Source organism: Pygoscelis adeliae, unplaced genomic scaffold (assembly GCF_000699105.1).
Source record: "Pygoscelis adeliae isolate BGI_AS28 unplaced genomic scaffold, ASM69910v1 Scaffold14, whole genome shotgun sequence".
NCBI lineage: Eukaryota > Metazoa > Chordata > Aves > Sphenisciformes > Spheniscidae > Pygoscelis > Pygoscelis adeliae.
The window spans coordinates 19,072,795-19,073,889 of record NW_008825109.1 but is presented as its reverse complement, the minus strand read 5'-3'; positions in this window follow the sequence as shown (position 1 = coordinate 19,073,889).

The window sequence follows — 1,095 nt, the reverse complement described above, 5'->3', positions numbered from 1 at the left end:
TCTTTACTTCATAAGATGCAACTCTGAACAAGCTAGAAGAAATCAAAATCTGCTCTAGAACTCTCTTCACAGTGTTTGTAAGATGTGCTTGATTATGTAATTTTATTTTTCCGCCTTATTTTTAAGCAAATTATTTCTACATATGTGTATGTGTATTGTGCATTACCCTTCTGTAATATAGCAGTGTGTGGCTATATTTCCTTTGTATTCCTTCATTAATGTTTGTATGCCAGTCCAGCCTCTTTTTTGGGGGGGGAAGAGGGTGGAGGAGAAAACCTGTTGTGAGCGGCACTTTGTGAATATCCTACACAGAACTCAAAGCTAGAACACCAGAGTTTATAATGATGTCTATAATAAAGTCACCTGCCTAGTTCATCCCTCTCAAAAGCAGGTACAAGATCTTACTCAGAAAACTACATATATATGTAGTATGAGGCAAGCCCCAGTGAAAAGTGAGATAAGCATGACATCTCTGTAAAAGCCCTGTGTACATCGAACACTACTGCTACATCGGATAGTATTATCTGTTCCTGGTAAAGCACACGCTGATCTAGTTGTACAAACAAAAGAAGATACAAGAAGACTATAAGAAGATTTCCAAAAGTATCCACAAGACTAACAGGAACACAAGTCTAATGGACTGTGAGCGGGATCCTGAAGTTTTTGAAAATCTCCCTTAGAGATCCTATATATGCTGCAAACAGTTCACCTTATTAAAACATATATATATTGCCCCTTAAGTACCTCCCATGCACATCCAGCCATTTCCTTTAAATTGTATCTCACCCATATACCGTATCGTCAAGAGAACTGAAATGAAAGCTTCCATTTTAAACAGAGCTGGCCTCCCTCGGGTCTGAGCATTAAATAAACCCTGAGTAGTCTGAGCAGAGGGTCCCATCTAAGGGCATATATCCAAGCACAAAAAAACTGCCTGAAGCAATAAACTTTCAAATATTGTATCCTGTAATTTAGAACTCATTTTCGTGCTTACAGACGAGAAATTATTTGGGAAATAAGCAGTATTGCCTCCATAAATGAAACCAAGGGTGTCTAGCTTGTTCCCCTTTCCCCTGTACTTTGGGCGCCTCTAGG